General features: G+C 50.0%; 1 protein-coding gene across 9 annotated transcripts in view; it reads left to right on the top strand.

Moving 5' to 3' along the window:
- map9 (microtubule-associated protein 9) overlaps positions 1-18,678 on the top strand; it is a 181,389-nt gene that overhangs the window by 10,295 nt on the left and 152,416 nt on the right. For 2 of the 9 annotated variants that reach the window (XM_038792283.1, XM_038792277.1), the window contains exon 3: positions 5,774-5,912. The exons of 5 other annotated variants lie outside the window; for them this stretch is intronic. The gene's annotated coding sequence lies outside the window, so the exon portion shown is untranslated. Of the gene's footprint in view, positions 1-5,773; positions 5,913-16,307; positions 16,358-18,678 lie in introns of those variants that run through there. 2 more of the 9 variants (XM_038792284.1, XM_038792278.1) reach the window with 2 other exon arrangements.

The following is an 18,678-nucleotide window of genomic DNA, read 5'->3' as shown; positions in this document are numbered from 1 at the left end:
ATCCTGATTTGCATTGGCACAATTAAAGCCATCCCTCAAGAAATCGTCTTTATACTGCCCTCTTCCTGATTTCAGTTTCCTCTTAATTGTTTATTCACCAGAGTCCCTGGAGTTCTGGATATAGCTCACACCAGCACTGCTTTGTCCGGCCTTGAACTTTCCTGAGGAGCTCTCCCCAACAGATTCAATTGTGAGGTTCTGGCCTGTTTGTGTCTTTGGCCCTCTCTTCCTATTACAAAATAATTCATCTTCCGTTCTTCACACAGTCCTGTTGCTTGCTTGCTGCAGCTACAAAATGGAGGAATCTCTCCTCCATGATTTCGCGCTCAAAGCACGGATGTACAGGGCATGTGGTGCCAGTGGACATGCTGGGCATGTGGCCTTCTCTCTGTCGTTGCCCCCAGCGGAAATACTCAGCGGAAAAAGTCAGTCGCGTCCAGCATTCTTGTTTACTTCAAAACTTTATTTCCGATACCTGATTTTTCCAAGTTCATGACTTTTACTGCTGAAAAATAAAACAATTTCAGTTGAATATGTGCATCCTTGCATTTACACAGACATTTGTTCAAAATATATTCCCATTTCTTTAGAAATTTAAACAAGTACAGAAAAAAGTACAATCTTGTTTTTACTTCACAAACTTTGACTTTAGACGAGATGAAGTAACTTGTCAAACACATACAATGTGACAATATTTCTTACTGGTTCCACTGCATTGTGCTATCCAAACATCCAAGTCATCTCCTGCTCCATTCTCACCAAAAGCACTTACCTCCTGATTTCTAGAGAGTGGCGACACAAAGTGATGACTGTGTAGGTTTCTTGCAGTGTTCACATGTGTTAGCCCTATTGATTGGCCTCGTTTGATTGATATTCCTCGCCGACAAACCTGGCCTGGCTTCCCTCTCACTGCATCCACCCCAGGCACAGACCACTTCCTGACCAGTACAACATGTCGTAGGAGTGCAAGCGGACCCTGTGCCGGCCATTGAACAGTTTGATCGTGGATCCGCAGGCCGCATACTGCCGATCGGTGGCGGGGTACAAGCCAAGCAGCATGCAAAGGACCAGTACCTGAGTGGAGCTCCAAGCTGGGGCCACCACTGTTAGCATTGTGCACCCATGTGGACTATCGTCAGCTCCAGACCACACCCCCCCTGCGCGTGCGCAGTGACCCAGATACAGCCCAGCCTCGTTGCTGCCCCGCCCCCTCAAATGGCGCAACCAATCGGGGACTGCCCGCAGTTGGCATTCTTAAAAGCCAGTAATGACCATTGGGGATTTCTTCCCACGATCGGGAACGCCTCAACCAATTGTTCCCGGCCCTCCCGACAGGGCCCTTCAATTTGAAAAATCCTGCTCTAGACCCTCAAAGGAAGAGGAGCTGTGTTTTCTCCCTCTCTTTGTTGCCAGCTGCCTGTTGTCTCCGCGAGTCTACAGTGAAGATCATTCCAAGATGAAGGAAAAGAAAGTGCCCAACTGAAGGCCTAACCTTGAGCAAGAAACTAACTGGAAGACATCCATCTGAATTAAAGATACTTTATCCTTTTATTTGACTTAATAATTTGGAACACAAGATGGCAAGAGTGTCGTGCTGAGGAAATAAAAAGACTTTTGTGAAAGCCACAAGAGGACTGAAAATGCAGTGAGTGCAGATCTTCTCACTGAAGATTATGACAAGCACATCTTGCAGGTTCCAGATCACAAGCCATTCAAACTTAGCAACCTTAATTTAAAATCTGATGAGAACAAAGTGCAAGAGGAAAGGGAAAGCCTTGGTTCATTGCAGGAGCCAAAAGATAACCTAACTGCACTTAATACCATTGACATCAGAATTACAAACCTCCCTGAAACTGAGCTACTAAACCCACATGTTAAGGAAACAGTGGTTGAAGATTAAGATTTTTATAGACAATGCAGCTTGCCAGGGCCCAGGGACAATGCTGTTACAGAAGTTTGTATACTAAAATACTTGGGACAGAAAAGTATATTTCTAATAGCCTGTGAAATTCAGCCTTCTCAAGAACTTAACGGTCAAACACGGTTGGTCACTTTTTTTTTAATAAACAATTTTATTGAGATACTTTTTGGCTTTGTAAACAGTTACAGACATCAACAGAAAGAAAGCAAAAAAGGCAAAAATGTGCAAACATCCACGTACATTCAATTGTAACATACTGCACAAGCCCGCTCCTCTCCCACCGGTACTACCCGCCAATTTATCCCTCCTACTCTACTCTACTCTTACTCCCCCCCCCTCCCCCTGCTGATGCTCACCCTCCCGCAAATAAGTCAATAAATGGTTGCCACCTTCGGGCGAACCCCTGTACAGATCCCCTCAAAGTGAACTTAATGTTTTCCATACCCAGGAAACTCGACATGTCCGCAAGCCACTACTCAGTCTTCAGGGGCTTTGAGTCCCTCCATGCCAATAGTATTCGTCACCGGGCTATCAGGGAAGCAAAGGCCAAAACATTGGCCTCTTTCTCCCCCTGGACTCCCGGGTCTTCCGAAACCCAAAAAATTGCCACCCCTGGACCCATCGCCACCCTTGTTTTTAGCACCCGGGACATGATGCCCGCAAACCCCTCCCAGTATCCCTTAAGCTTAGGGCATGCCCAAAACATGTGAACGTGGTTCGCTGGTCCTCCTGCGCACCTAGCGCATTTGTCCTCTATCCCAAAGAATTTGCTCATCCGAGCCACCGTCATGTTGGCCCGGTGAACGACCTTAAATTGAATCAGGCCGAGCCTGGCAGATGTTGCGGTCGAATTTACCCCACTCAGGGCCTCTGCCCACAGCCCGTCCTCCATTTCCCCGCCTAGCTCCTCCTCCCATTTAAGTTTCAGTTCCTCCATCTGGGACCCTTCCTCCCTCATGAGCACCTTATAAATATACGCGACTCTACCCTCCCCTTCTTCCCCCCTAGAGACTATTCTGTCTTGGATCCCCATTGGTGGGAGGCGTGGGACAGATGGGACCTGTTTATGGACAAAGTCCCACAACTGTAGGTACCTAAAATCATTTCCCCTTACCAGACCAAATTTCTCCTCCAAGCTCCTCAAACTCGCAAAGCTTCCTTCCAGGAACATATCGCACACCCTTCCCACCCCCGCCCACCGCCATGCTCGAAACCCCCCCATCCATACTTTGGAGGGAGATGACCCCAGGGGACACCTACACTGCCTTCCTGCTCTTTCTCTGCCTTTTGGTCACCCATTCCCTATCTCCCTCAGCAATCCTAACCTGCGGTGTGACCAACTAACTGAATGTGCTATCCACGACCTCCTCAGCATCGCGGATGCTCCAAAGTGAGTCCACCCGCAACTCCAGAGCCGTCAAGCGGTCGAACAGGCGCTGCAGTTGGACACACTTCGAGCACATGAAGAAGTCAGGGGCATCGGCCGCGTCCCTGAACTTCCACATTGAGCACGAGGAGCATAACACGTGTCTGGGATCTAATGTCATCTCATTAAGAAATTGCAGGATTGTAAAGAAGTTTCTTGGACATCTAAATTTTTGGATAACAAGTCAGGATGGTGGGTGGCTTGGAAGGGGACTTCCAGGTGGTGCCTGCTGTCCTTAACCTTCTAGATGGTAGTATTTGGCGTTTGGAAGGTGCTGCCTAAGGAGCCTTGAAAAGTTCCTGCCGTGCATCTTGTAGATGGTGCACGCTGCTGCCACTGTGTGTCGCTGGTGGTATGAGTGAATGTTTGTTAGGGCAGCACGGTGGCCTAGTGGTTAGCACAACCGCCTCACAGCGCTGAGGTCCCAGGTTCGATCCCGGCTCTGGGTCACTGTCCATGTGGAGTTTGCACTTTCTCCCCGTGTCTGCGTGGGTTTCGCCCCCACAACCCAAAAATGTGCAGTGTAGGTGGATTGGCCACGCGAAATTGCCCCTTAATTGGAAAAAATAATTGGGTAATCTAAATTTTTTTTTTAAATGAGTGAATGTTTGTGAATGGGTTGCCAATCAAGCGGGCTGCTTTGCCCTGGATGGAGTCAAGCTTCTTGAGTGGTGTTGGAGCTGCACTCATGCAGATAAGCGTAGAGTGTTCCATTACACTCCTGACTTGTGTCTTGAAGCTGATGACAGGCTTTTGGGGAGTTAAGGGTTGAGTTACCCACTGCAGGATTCCAAGCTTCTGACCTGCTCTTGTAACCTCGGTATTTATGTGGCTAGTCTTGTCCAATTTCTGATCAATGGTTGTTGATAGCAGAAGATTCAGAGATGCTAATGCTGTGGAATGTCAATGGGAGATGGTTAAATTTCTTGTTGAAGATGGTCATTGCCTGGAAACCATCTTTCTCTCTGCTAGATGACTCCAACCAGCGGAGAGCTTTTCCATGATTCCCATTGACTCCAGTTTTGCTGGGGCTCCTTGATATTTGGTCAAATGCTGCCTTGATATCAAGGGCAGTCACTCTCACCTCACCTCTGGAGTCCAGCTCTTTTGTCCAAGCTTGAAGCATGGCTACTTGTATGATGCTATGGTCAGTTCACTCACCCCTTGCATCCCTGCTTTTGTCCACACAAACTAAAAGAACACTAAAAGTGTTGGACAATTGGAAAGACATGGCGGCTCCTCCATTTCTACCTTCACAATCCCATTGCCTACTTCACTTAGTCACATGCTCCTGTCTCAGACTATGGAACAAATCGGATGGCCGTCCCTAAGTGATGTGAATGCTTCCTGGTGAGGTAACGTTCCCCCTCCCCAATGCACTGCAATATCTGATGCTCAGGCTCCAGCACTTTGACTCTGAGCTGAATCTCCTTGAGCCACAGAAAGTTATTGCAGTCAGTTCACCAGTTACCACATTCCGCAGCTACAACACATCATCTGCCCTGCCACCTTGATGGCATTTTAATTAATTATTTGTGGTTAAATTTTAATTAATGCCTTTAGTCCTCCCTGTGTTTATTTTCTTATTTCAATAAATGTTCTACTTATTCTGATTAAAATTCCCAAGTTAAGAAATACCAAGGCTGCTGCCTTGGGATGTCACTTCTTGATTTTCTTTTCGAACGCAGTCTCTAATTGGTTCTTGGTTACAGGCGACGGTGGCAAGCCCTGGTGGTTCTCGCTGTTTTCTCAACTGCAAGTCTTGCTCTCTCTGTCTTTTTTTTACATCACTTTCAAGTGACCTATTTGTGAAGACGACTCAATATGAAAAATGAAAAAAAAAGGAAAATCGCTTATTGTCACGAGTAGGCTTCAAATTAAGTTAATGTGAAAAGCCCCTAGTCGCCACATTCTGGCGCCTGTTCGGGGAGGCTGTTACGGGAATCGAACCATGCTGCTGGCTTGCCTTGGTCTGTTTTCAAAGCCAGCAATTTAGCCCAGTGAGCTAAACAGCCCCCATATCAATGGCAAAGCAAGGTTCTGAATACTGATTCTCTGTCTGGCCGAAATGCCTTGCATACACACTATGATGAAGAGAGCTCAGATGATGAGGACAAGCTGCCAGAATGGCTGAACAATAGCCAAAAACGGTTGCACTCTCCAGATCAATGAAGGACCACCATAAATGCATCTCCTCAGCCTTCAAGGAGATGGGTACAAATGCCAGAGCCAAAGGTGTTGCAACAAAATTGGGAAGACTATCCTGGATTATGGCAAATTACAGCCTTCCCCAGTTATACCTCATCTTATCCTGAAGGTGGGATGAAACAGAAAAACTGTTGATGTTTTCAGCTTTCTCACCAATGCAATCCAGCCCCCACCATTTCCTTCATCTCTATCCTACCCTTGTGCTTTTGTGTTTTCAGATAGTCAAGACTGTTAGCTGCTCAGCAACTGCTGCCTCAGATGGAAGGGCGAGATGACAATTATACCTCTGAGGAAGAAGCAGTGCCACTTGACATATCATTTACAGCCACCAGCCCAGAACCGGGCACTGCACAAACAGTAATGGTTACTTGAGAGTCTAGACAAGCAAATCCCGATTCAGGCAGGCATGAGTGGACTGGAGCCAGGCCAGGGAGACAGAACTGTGCATTTGCACCCTTCCCAGGTGGCACAGTTACAAACAGGTTCTGCTGCAGGGGACTCAGGCGAGGACCTTATGGGGAGACTATAGGAAAGCAATGATGAACATGCACACCCAGATGCTTGGTGCAATGTCAGCCCTCAGGGCCACAAGTTTCTGCCATGGGTCTTCATATAACTAAACAGGCTGCTTCTTGCTCCACAGATCCTTGGGCACAGAAAGGGCTGAGGTTAAATAGTTTTCTGACGAGGCTATATTTAATCCTACCATCAAAGGGTAGTTAAGCTTAAATGAGGTGAATAGCCATTGTTAGGTGGATAGTATTTATTATTTCAACGGTAAATCATATGGGGCTGTCACATATCCCAGTTCAGATTTTAAAGGTGTCTGTTTCTGACATGGAAACATACTGCCGTTCTATCATGCCCCGGGTCAAAATCCTGAAGTTCTCTAACAGCATTGTGGGTGTACCAACACCGCATGGACTGCAAAGGCTCAAGAAGGCTCCTCTCCACCACCTTGTCAAGCGCAATTGGGGATGGGTAATAAATGCTGACCTTGCCAGTAGCGCCTAGATCTCAAGAATGAATCAAAATTCAAGCAGAGGTTGTGCAGTGATTAGCACTGCTGGCTCATGATGCCGAGGACCCGGGTTTGATCAGGGCCATGGGTCACTGTCATTGTGAAGTTTGCACAGACTCCCCGTGCCTGCGTGTGTCTCCCCCACAACCCAAAGATGTGCAGGGTAGGTCGATTGGCCACGCTAAATTGCCCCTTAATTGGGGGGGGGGGGAAATTGGAGTTTAAAAAGAAAATTCAAGCAGGGGACGATAAGAGGAATCTAGTGGTGGTAGGGGATAGACACGGTCTCTGTAGCTAAGCACAAGCCCAGAAGGCTACATTGCCTCTTTGGTGCCAGTATTTGGGATATCTACAGGAGAGGAACTTGCAGTCGGGGGGGGGGGGGGGTTGCTGGAGGGGAGGGGAATCCACTGGTGGTGCACCTAGATACCAACAGCATAGGTAGGGCTAAGTAAGTAGTTATTTTTAGGGAGTACAAGCAGCTAGGCATTAAACTGAAAAGCAGCACCTGAAAGGTAATAATCTCAGGATTGTTACCTGAGCCCAAGCAAATTGGCAGAGAATAAATAAGATGAGAGAGCTGAATATGTGGCTCAAAGATTGTTATGGGAAAAATGGGTTTCAGTTCAAGGAGCACTGGCACCATGTGGAGAAAGTGGGAGCGGTACCATTGGGATCATCTTCATGGGTCGTGGATCAATTAAGGGAAGATGTGATCAATTAAAAGGAGAGGACAAGGCAAGAGGACAAGGTAGCAATACATTAATTCCCTCCACTAGTGGAAGCAGTGTGTACCATCTATTAGATGCACTGCAGGAACTCACCAAGTCTCCTGAGGCAGAACCTTCCAAACCCGTAAGCACTTAACGTTTTTCACAAATAATAATAATAATATACATTAACACTGCAGTAAAATTACTGTGAATTCCCCTAGTCTCCACACTCCGGCGCCTGTTCGGATACACCGAGGGAGAATTCAGAATATACAATTTACCTAGCAAGCATGTCTTTCAGGACTTGTGGGAGGAAACCAGAGCACCCAGAGGAAACCCATGCAGACACTGGGAGAACGTGCAGACTCCGCACAGACAGTGACCCAAGCCGGGAATCAAACATAGGTCCTTGGTGCTGTGAAGCAACAGTGCTAACCACTGCTACCGTGCCGCAATAGATGAATTATCAGCTAAAATAGAAATAAATATGTATGATGTGATCTCTATTGTACAGACATGGCTACAAGATAACAAAAGCTAGAACCTGAGTATTCATGGGAACATGCCATTTCGAAAAATCAGGAAGCTGGGAAGAGGTAAATGGGGAGCTCTATTAATTAAGGTACAATCGTGAGATGACTTTCGTTCCGAAGATCAAGATGTAGGGCGCGATTCTACGCTCCCCACGCCGGGTGGAAGAATCGCGGGAGGGCCGGGCGACTCATTTCAAGCCCCCCTGGTGCCCCCCGCGATTCTCCCACCCTCCGCTGGGAAGAATCGCCACCTGCCGTTTTTCACGGCGACCGGCGATTCTCCAACCCGGATGGGCCGAGCGGCCTGCCGTTCGCAACCGTTTCACGACGGCGGCAACCACACCTGTTCGCTGCTGTCGTGAACATGGGCGCCAAAGGCCCATTTGAAGCTTGTGGGGGGCGGAGAGGGGAGTGACCACCACGGCCATGCTCGGGAGGGGACTGGCCTGCGATCGGTGCCCACCGATCGTCGGGCCAGCGTCTCAAAGCGACGCACTCTTTCCCCTCCGCCGCCCCACAAGATCAAGCCGTCACGTCTTGCAGTGCAGCGGAGGGGAAGACGGCCACCGCACATGCGCGGGTTTGAGCCGTCAGTCGTCATGACGTCAGCCGCGCATGCGCGGGTTGGAGCCGGCCAACCTGCGCATGCGCAGCTGACGTCACATAGGCGCCGCCGTCGCGTCATTCTCGGCGCACCGTCTTGACGCAAGCGTCAAGGCCCGGCGGCCGAGAATAACGGAGCGCCGCTCCTAGCCCCACGGGTGGTGTGAATACGGTGAGAGGAGCGAGTTCACGACGGCCTTCCCGATTTTTCCCGGGAGTGGAGAATTCCGCCCGTAGAATCACTTTGCATAGAAATGTGAAATTTCGATGCAAAATTTCAGGAAGTCGCTTGTGGGAGTAGTTTATTGGCCCCCTAGCAGTAACTGCACTGTAGAACATTGTATCCACCGAAAAATAATGGTGGATTGTTAGATAGGTATGGCGATAATCAAGGGTGATTTTAATTTACATGTAGATTGGATGAATCATAATGGAAAAGGTAGCCTGGGAGACGAGTGCGTAGAGTGTTTTCAGGACAGTTTCAACACATTTCATTTTATATTGTGCAATGAGGCAGGATCATTTTTTGGCTAGTCCAGCATTTATTCCCCACCCCTAATTGCCCTCGAGATGGTGGGGGTGAGCTGCCTTCTTGAACTGGGGCAGTCCATGTGGTGTAGGTACATCCACTGTGCCAGTAGGGAGGAAGTGCCAGGAATTTGGACCAGTGACAGTGAAAGAAAGGCGATATACTTCCCAGTCAGGGTGGCGAATGACTTGAAAGGGAACTTCCAGGTGGTGGTGTTCCCATACACAAGTTGCCCTTGTCCTTCTAGATGATAGTGGTCGTAGGTTTGGAAGATGCTGCCTAAGGAGCCTTGGTAGATGCCTGCAGTGCATCTTGTTGATCAGTGTTTTTCAAACTTTTTTTTCCCGGTACCCACTTTTGCCAAATGGCCGATCTCAGGGACCCACACTGGCCGACCTTCGTGACCCAAGCTGGCCGACTTTTGGGACCCATGCCACATTCACTAACCTTTAATGTGACTTGTGAGCCTGCTTAGTCCTCACAATCTCACTCCATGGACTTTGCATTCTCCCTCAGGCTGGATGAAACAGGAGGAAAGAAGCACGCCCCCAACTGCATCGGCGCAGGGTAACTGGAGTACATAGAAGAAAGACATGCCCCTCACTATCTCTCTCTCTCTCCCTCTCTCTCTTGCTACCCCTCCCCCCATCCCATGTCTGGGCTGTCCATAATCATTTCAGTTTCGCTCTCTCCCTATTGATGTTCATGTCTATACAAGTTACTCTGCATCTCCTACCATGTCTGATTTTCTTTATCTCCGTTCCTGTGCCAATATTTTCTTTTCTCATTGTCTCTCTTCTGCATTGCAAGCCTCTTTTCTCCTGGATTTCTCCTTATGTATTGATGTGACCATCAATTCACTTGAGACACGATAGGAAGTAAACTGTGGCTTTAATAGACTTACAACTGAGCCTGCCTGCGACCAGAAGAACTGAGGGCAGACTCACAAGGCTGCAGCACATTATACTTCCGGTAGTGGGAGGGGCCATGGGCGGAGCCAAGGGTGGAGCCCTGTACAAGCTCCTCATCTCCCCCTGTGGGCAGAGCCGCGCAACGGCTCACAGACAGAGCCCACAAGGACACAAATACTAAACAGTGTGAATTACGCAATGTACATTCACCACATTCACCCCCTGTAAAAAAAATGATGTCCAGCCCGGGTGACGGGTCTACAGGTTGAGCCGGTCCGGTGGCCGAGTCGTCCTTTGGGATCGGCGGAGCACTGGTTGCAGCCTCTTCGGACAGCTGAGTGGTGACGGGCGGTGTGGATCTGAGGGTGGACTCCGGGGGTGGTTCGTTCGGAGCTTCGTTCCTGACCGGTGTGACGGGCGAAGGGAACCTGTAGACGTGTGGGCGCAGGGTGTGGGGGGGTGGGTGGGGTGTAGTGTGAGGGGTACCTCGCCGGTGGTGGTGGTGGTGGTGGATCCTGCGGGCACCAGGTCCCGGAGGGAAATGGTGTCCTGACGGCCGTCGGGGTGTTCTATAAAGGCGTAGTGTGTGTTTGAGTGTAGCAGTAGTACCCTTTCTACTAGTGGGTCCGTTTTATGTGTCCAGACGTGCTTCCGGAGGAGAACCGGGCCCGGTGTCCTCAACCAAGATGGGGGCGAAGCCCCCGTGGTAGTGCCCCTAGGGAAAACAAATATTCACTCGTGAGGGGTCTGGTTAGTGGCAGTGCACAGGAGGGACCTAATTGCATGGAGCGCGTCGGGGAGGACCTCCTGCCAGTGGGAGGCTGGGAGATTCCTGGACCGGAGGGTCAGTAGTACGGTCTTCCAGACCGTCGCGTTCTCCCTCTCCACCTGCCCGTTCCCCCTGGGGTTGTAGCTGGTAGTCCTGCTTGAGGCAGTGCCCTTGTCGAGCAGGTACCGACGCAGCTCGTCGCTCATGAAGGACGAACCCCTGTTGCTGTGTACGTAGCTGGGGAAGCCGAACAGGGTGAAGGCACTGCAGAGCTCTGATGACTGTATGGGAGGTCATATCGGGGCATGGGATAGTAAACGGGAAGCGGAAGAATTCGTCTATGCCATTGAGGAAGTACACATTTCGATTGGTCGAGGGAAGTGGCCCTTTGAAATCGATGCTCAGGCATTCAAAGGGCCGGGAAGCCTTTACCAAGTGGGCCTTGTCTGGTCTATAGAAGTGCGGTTTGCACTCCACACAGATCCGGCAATCCCTGGTGATGGCTTTTATCTCCTCGGTGGAGAAAGGCTGATTGCGGGCAGAAGTTGTTGTGGATAGCCTGTAATCAGTCGTCTTGCGCGCTGGCACATGTGCCGTGGGACAGGGCATCTGGGGGCTCGTTGAGCTTCCCCGGCCGATATATGATGTCATAATTATAGGTGGAGAGTTCGATTCTCCACCTCAAGATTTTATCGTTTTTTATTTTGCCCCTTTGCGAGTTGTCGAACATGAAGGCAACCGATCTCTGGTCGGTGATGAGGGTAAACCTCCTACCTGCGAGGTAGTGCCTCCAGTGCCGTACGGCTTCCACAATGGCTTGAGCTTCTTTTCCGACTGAGGAGTGTCGAAGTTCTGAAGCGGAGAGGGTTCGGGAGAAGAAAGCTACTGGTCTCCCTGCCTATTTCAGAGTGGCGGCGAGAGCGACCTCTGAGGCATCGTTCTCCACCTGGAAGGGGACAGATTCATCCACCGTCCGCATGGCGGCTTTGGCGATGTCCTCCTTGATGCAGTTGAAGGCCGGGCGGGCCTCTGCTGACAGTGGGAAGAGTTTGGTCTTAAATAGTGGGCGGGCTTTGTCCGCATACTGGGGGACCCACTGGGCGTAATAGGAGAAGAATCCCAGGCACCTCTTGAGGGCCCTGGGACAATGAGGGAGAGGGAGTTGTAAGGTCCGGGTCGGGGCCCAGGACTCTGTTTTCCACGACATAGCCAAGGATGGCTAGTCTGGTAGTGCGGAAAACGCATTTCTCCTTATTGTAGGTGAGATTGAGTTTCTGGGCGGTTTGGAGAAATCGGTGGAGGTTGGCATCGTGGTCCTGCTGGTCATGGCTGCAGATGGTGACATTATCCAGGTACGGACACGTGGCCCGCAGCCCGTACTGGTCCACCATTCGGTCCATCGCTCGTTGGAACACCAAAACCCCATTCATGACGCCAAAGGGGACCCGGAGGAAATGGAAGAGGCGGCCATCTGCCTCGAACGCCGTGTAGTGGCGGTCCTCCGGGCGGATTGGGAGCTGGTGGTATGCAGTTTTCAGATCCACCGTGGAGAATATGCGGAACTGGGCGATCTGGTTGACCATGTCTGCAATTCTGGGGCGGGGGTACGCATCGAGGTGCGTGAACCGGTTAATGGTTTGGCTGTAATCAACCACCATCCGGAACTTTTCCCCGGTCTTGACGACCACCACCTGAGCTCTCCAGGGGCTATTACTGGCCTCTATGACTCCCTCACGTAGGAGCCGCTGGACTTCGGCTCTAATGAATACCCTGTCCTGCAGGCTATACCACCTGCTGCGAGTGCCTACCGGTTTACAGTTAGCCTAAGGTTAGCGAAGAGTGGAGGGGGGTCGAATTTTAGAGTCGCTAAGCTGCATATCGTGAGAGGAGGTAGGGGTCTGCCGAAGCTGAGTGTGAGGCTCCTAAGATTGCACTGAAAATCGAGCCCGAGTAAGAGTGGGGCGCAGAGGTCTGGGAGTACGTACAGCTGGAAATTAGAGTAGCTGGCGCCCTGTATCGTTAGGGTCGCAACGGTGCACCCTTGTATTTGGACCGAGTGCGAACCCGAGGCGAGGGAGATAGTTTGCCGTGCAGGGAAGATAGGGAGCGAACAGCGTCTTACCAGGTCTGGATGCATGAAGCTCTCGGTGCTCCCAGAGTCGAAGAGACACGGTGTCTTGTATCTGTTGACCTGAACGGACATCATCGAGCTCCTGAGATGCTTTGGACGCGACTGGTCCAAAGTGACTGCGTTGAGTTGGGGGTAGTCGGTGGCTCGATCAGCAGTGCTGGAGTGGCCCCGTGATGACTGTCCGCGGAGGTCGTAGTCGTCGAGGTGAACATTGGGTGATGGCCAAGATAGCGGCCCCCGTTGATCGCACGTGGCGGGCGATGAAGAAGATGGCATCCAAGATGGCCGCCCCCGTGGATCGCACGTGGCGGGCGGCGAGGAAGGTGGCGCCCAATATGGCGGCCCCCATGACTCGCATGTGGCCGGCCGCGTGGGGGAGGATTGCCAAGATGGCGGCCCCCATGAGTCGCACATGTCGGGCGGAGGCGGAGTCGGCAGACACGCTGCAACATTACTGGATCTGCGGGCCTGCGAGTTGGGGGAGCGATTGCTGTGGACCGCGGGGGAGTTAGAGGGTTTCGATTTTGACAGGCCTACTTTAGCATAATGTCCTTTTTGACCGCAGCTGCTGCAGGTCGCGTTGCGGGCCGGGCAGTGCTGCCGTGGGTTTTGGGGCTGACCACAAAAATGGCACGCTGGCGTTCCATAGTGGGTGGGTGGCCGCGCGGCGCATGCCTGGGGCAGTCGCTGGTCGGGGGTCCACGATGGGGTCGCGTGGTCTGTGGGGAGACTTAGTTAAGACTTTGAAACGCGACTTCCATTGACGTTGCTAGCGCGACCATGTCCTCCAAGTTCTGGGCCCCTTTTTCGAGGAGACGCTGGCGCACATAATTAGACCGGACCCCTGCAACGCTGGCAGCGGGTAGCGAAAATATGCCGCGCGTAGACTTTGTTTACAGGCTGCACGTACAGTCGGTCGAGCATAGCGAGGGCCTCGGAGTACGAGTCGGTACTGTTGAGTTGTGTAGAGATGCGATGGCTCACCCTTGCATGCAGGAGACTGAGTTTCTGCCCATCTGTAGTCGACTCAGCCAGGTAGGCCTTGAAGCACCGAAGCCAGTGTAGAAAGATTTCCTTCGCTTCTGCAGCCTGCGGGTCGAGTTCTAGTCGATCAGGTTTGAGAGCTGATTCCATAGTGGTTTCTTAAGTCTATTAAATTGATGTGACCATCAATTCACTCGAGACACGATAGGAAGTAAACTGTGGCTTTAATAGACTTACAACTGAGCCTGCCTGCGACCATAAGAACTGAGGGCAGACTCACAAGGCTGCAGCACTTTATACCTCTGGTAGTGGGAGGGGCCATGGGCGGAGCCAAGGGTGGAGCCCTGTACAAGCTCCTCATCTCTCCCTGTGGGCAGAGCCACGCAACGGCTCACAGACAGAGCCCACAAGGACACAATACTATACAGTGTGAATTATGCAATGTACATTCACCGCATGTATGACTCTTTTCCCCTTTTATTTTTTAAAAATAATTTTAGTTGCCATATTTTCATAATTTTTGCCATACAAAAAAGAAACAGAAACAAAACAACCCCAACAAGTAAAATAGAAAACAATTCTCCCACACCCACAAGCCCACAGCCTCTCTCTCTCCCCTCAACATTCAACAGCAACCAACTCCCATAATGGCATAATAAACAAACCCCAAGAATTGGAGAACCTCTCCTTCGCCCCCCTCAGCTCAAACTTCACATTCTCCAGGGCCAAAAACCCCAGCAGGTCTCCTCGCCACCCTGACGCACAGGGTGAAGAGGTTGACCTCCACCCCAACAGGACCCCTTACGAGCAATTAGCGAGGCAAAGGCTAAAATATCTGCCCCCGCACCCGCCTGCAACTCTGGCCAGTCCAACACGCCGAATAGGCTTCTAGGCGGCCGGGCTCCACATCCGTATGCAAGACTCCTGAAATTATGCTAAATACCTCCTGCCAAAACCTTTCCAGCTTCAGGCAGGACCAAAACATATGAGGTTTGCGGGGCCCTCCCATATCATTCACAGATGTCCTTCACCCCCTCAAACAGCCGGCTCATCCTTGATTTTGTGAGGTGCGCCTTATGCACGACCTTCAACTGTATCGGCCCCAGCCCTGCGCACGAGGTTGAGGCATTTACCCTCTGCAGCACCTCAAACCACAGTCGCTCTTCCATCGCCCCCCCCCCCCCCCCCCCCCACAGCTCCTCCTGCTTTGCCTTAATCCCCTTCCTAGACACCCTATTCTCCTCCAGGATCCTCCCATAGATCCTGACACATCCTCCCTCTCCAGCCCTCCCACTGACAGCACCCCCAACATTGAGGAGGCTGGCACTATCGGGAAGGTTGGGAAAACCTTCCTTGCAAAATCTCGAAATTGCAGTTACCTAAACCCTTCCCCCTCCACCAACCCATACTTCTCCCCTAATTCCTCTAAATTCCCGAATCATCCCCAAAGAAACAAGTCCCTCATTTTCTTGATCCTCCTCTTGTCTCATCTCTGAAATCTCCCATCCATCCTCCCCAGTTCAAACTCATGATTCCCCCCTAATCATCAGCTCCCTGACCCGGCTCCCTGCATAAAATGTTGACTTAGCTGCTTCCAGATCTTCAAAATGGCCACCACCACCAGACTCACTAAGTACTTTCCAGGAGCCATCGGGAGTGGCGCCGATGCCAGCGCCCGCAACCTGACCCTCTATTCAAGCCCTCCTCCATCTTATCCCATCGGGTCTCCCCCTCCTTCGTCCAGCCCTGCACGTTCTCCACATTCGCTGCCCAATAGTAGTATAGGAAGTTTGGAAAGCCCAACGCCCCCCCCCCCCCCCCCCCCCCCCCCGCCTGTGGCCCACTCTGCAAGCCACCCTCCTAATCCTAATCCCAAATAAAAAGGGCGATCGATTTATCCGTGCCCTTGAAGAAGGATTTTGGTAAAAAGACCATCAGTCACTGGAATAGAAGCAGAATTCACAGTAACACTTGCATTTTAACTATCTGCGCCCAGCCCGCCAATGACAGAGGGAGGTTATCCCACCTTGCCAAATCGGCCTCCACCTTCCCCACCAGACTAGTAAAATTATACCTTTGGAGCCGACCCCAGACCTGAGCCACCTGGTGGGTTGCCACCAGACAAAATGGCAGCCCCCCCCCAAATCGCTGGTCCCGGCTGAGGTCCTTATCCTTTTTTCACAGCAAGCAAATTGAAGCCTGCCCCATTGTGGCAAGACACCCCTGTCTACCGCATCCTCGAACATTCCCACCATCAACGGCGCCAGCTTTTCATTAAATTACTTATAGAATTTAACTGGGAACCAGTCAGGTCCCACCGCCTTCCCTGCCTTCATCCTCCCAATCACTACCCAACATCCACCTACATGCAGCCACCTGAAGTCCCATTTTCCCTTTCTTACCAGAAATGTATTTGTTTTACTTGTTTCTCTTTATGTTCCTATCTGGCCCAGTCACAGCCCATCTCCTTGTTCGCCTCCCTTTTTTCCCCTGTTCCTAGTTGACTCTTTCAATTTTATCTGTGTCTTTGTTCGACAATTTTGTTTTTCTTTCCCCAGCACTGTGCATCAACGCTCTCATATATCAAAGTAGAACAAGAGTTACAAAGGTATGTAGGGAGATTGACACAGAGATATTGAGAAGTAGTGCTATAGGCATAGAGAGATGAAAGTTAGGCTGTTCCCTTTTGATAATACAGTTTAAAAACTCAACTATGGAGTGCTTCAAAACCTGCCTGTCCCATTTTAACTATCTGTCATTCTACCTCTCGCTTTATGATGTTCAGCATTGGACAAATTTACAATAGTTTATTTATGGTAAGGCTGCAGATTTAAAATGAAGGCTTTTTTTGTTTGTGGCACAAGAAGAGTCCTTCAGCGCAGTAACAGTGAAATGAACCTGTTGCCCCCAAGTGCCTAGTCATACGATAGCGAGAAAATAATCTTAATCCTATGCTTCTAAAAACTGTATTGCTTGGCGATGTGAGTGGAAATAGAACCTGAATTGATACAAATCACAGATCTTTTTAACAAGGCTCCACAAGTCACTCACGCCATTTGCAAAAAGGGGTTACTTTCTCTGATATGTGGACATTGCTGTTCACAATTCCAGGTAGATGACAGTATTGCAGCAGTTTCAGAACAGCTTGGCCAGGTGTGCTGCAATTGTAGAGCTTTAATCTTCAACAATATCGCCGGGATATTTTGGCAACATCGCCGCGACCCTCAGCTCCCGACCCTTCTAGCAACCGCCTGCGACCCCCACTTTGAAAAACCCTGTTGTAGATGGTACACATTGCTGTTATTGTGCGCCAGTGGTGGAGGGAATGACTGTTTGTGGAAGGGTACCCAATAAAGCGGGCTGTTTTGTCCCAGATGGTTTTGAGCTTCTTGAGTGTTGTTGGAGCTGCACTCATCTGGGCAATTGGGGAGTATTACATCACATTCTTGACTTGTGCCTTATAGGTAGTGGATTGGCTTTGGGGAGTCAGGAGATGAGTAACTCGTCGCAGGATTCTGAGCCTCTGACCTGCTGTTATAGCCACAGTATTTATATGGCGAGTACAGTTCAGTGTCTGGTTAATGGTAACTTCCAGCATGTTGATAGCAGGGGATTAGCTCTGTCTATCATTTGCTGCATATGCTGTTTCACACACAGATAGTCCTGTGTTGTAGCTTCACCAGGTTAACACCTCATTTTTAAGTATGCTTGATGCTGCTCCTGGCCTGCCCTCCTCCACTCCTCATTGAACCAGTGTTGATCCCCTGACTTGTTGGTAACAGTAGAATGGGGGATATGCCGGACCATTAGGCTACAGATTGCAGCTGAGTACAATTCTTTTGTTGCTGATGGCCCACAGGGCCTCATGGATGCGCAGTCTTGAGTTCCTAGATCTGTTCTGAATCTATCCCATTTAGTACGATGGTAGTGCCACAAAACACGATGGAGGGTCCTCAATGTGAAGATGGGACTTTGTCTCTAAAGGACTGTGCGGTGGTCACTCCTATTCATACTGTCATGGACAGATGCATCTGCGGCAGGCAGGTTGGTGAGGATGAGGTTTCAGATGTTTTTTTCTCTTAGTTTCTTCACCACCTGTTGCAGACCCCATCTAGGGGCAGCGTCCAATAGGGCTCGATCATAGCAGTGCTACCGAGCCACTGTTGGTGATGGACACTGAAATCCCTCACCCAGAGTACGTTCTGTGCTTGCCCCCCTCAGTATGGATTCATCAGCTGACAGTGAATGTTACATGGTAATCAGCAAGAAGTTTCCTTGTCAATGTTTGATCTCCATCCCGATTGTATACCACTGTACCACCCCATCTGCTGGCTTTGTCGTGCTGGTGGGATAAGACATACCCAGGGATGGTGATAGTGGTGTCTTACCTCATTATGAAGGCTCCCCAAAGTAGCAGCGATCAGAATATGATTGAATTTCATATTCAGTTTGAGGGAAAGAGGAGTCGACCTAAGACTGGTGTTTAAAATTGAAGAGGAATTATGAGAGCATGTAGAGCTGGCTAAAGTGAACCAGGAAATGAGGTTAAGGGATATGTCAGTAGAGATGTGGTGGCAGATATTTAAGGTGTTCATTCATAACACTCAGCAAAGATACATTCAGATGAGAAAGAAATGCGCTAGGGCAGGGTTTCACTGAACTTTTCCATCCATGGAACTCTTTTCACCTCCCAAGAATACTGGCGTAACTCCTGAGAAACATTCTTATTGTGTTCAAGAGATAAATCACAAAAATTGATTATTTTTGCACAAGAGGTGGAAACATACTTAATTTACATAAGTATTTACTCTTTTATATGTACATTTATTACAATTATAAAGTTTGCAAATACTTTTTTAATAAGTCTTAGCTGTTTGACATTTTTAATGGGAGGAGTGATGCTGTTCTTTGGTTTAATTGGTTAATGGG

This window comes from Scyliorhinus canicula, chromosome 3 (assembly GCF_902713615.1).
Source record: "Scyliorhinus canicula chromosome 3, sScyCan1.1, whole genome shotgun sequence".
NCBI classification, from domain to species: domain Eukaryota; kingdom Metazoa; phylum Chordata; class Chondrichthyes; order Carcharhiniformes; family Scyliorhinidae; genus Scyliorhinus; species Scyliorhinus canicula.
This window is presented reverse-complemented; position numbering and strand designations above follow the sequence as displayed.